This window comes from Camelus dromedarius, chromosome 31 (assembly GCF_036321535.1).
Source record: "Camelus dromedarius isolate mCamDro1 chromosome 31, mCamDro1.pat, whole genome shotgun sequence".
Lineage (NCBI taxonomy): Eukaryota > Metazoa > Chordata > Mammalia > Artiodactyla > Camelidae > Camelus > Camelus dromedarius.
The window spans coordinates 4,519,528-4,519,861 of NC_087466.1; positions in this window are offsets into that span (position 1 = coordinate 4,519,528).

Consider the following 334-nt stretch of genomic DNA (forward strand, 5'->3'; position numbering starts at 1 on the left):
CAGGTCTGCACCCCTCGGGTCTCCCCCTTCCCCCCGCCCCGTTCGCGCGCCGCCACTCTTGGCGGGGAGGGAGGGGCATTGAGAGCGGGTTTGCTGGCTTGGCGCTTCGTTTGCATTGGTCCGGGGGGGCTGAGACTGCAGCCCCCGGCCCCGCGGGCGGGGTGGGGAGGCGGGGGCCGGACGGGGGCTCAGTCTGCGCTAGCATTGGCGGAGCTGGGGACTGGGGAGGGGGGGCAGGAAGCGGGGGGAGTGGAGCTGCGGGGGGGGTGTATAAATAGGGAAGGGGGGACGTGCATCCTCGGTTGGGTGAGGGGGGGGCGCTCGGCACAAAGAA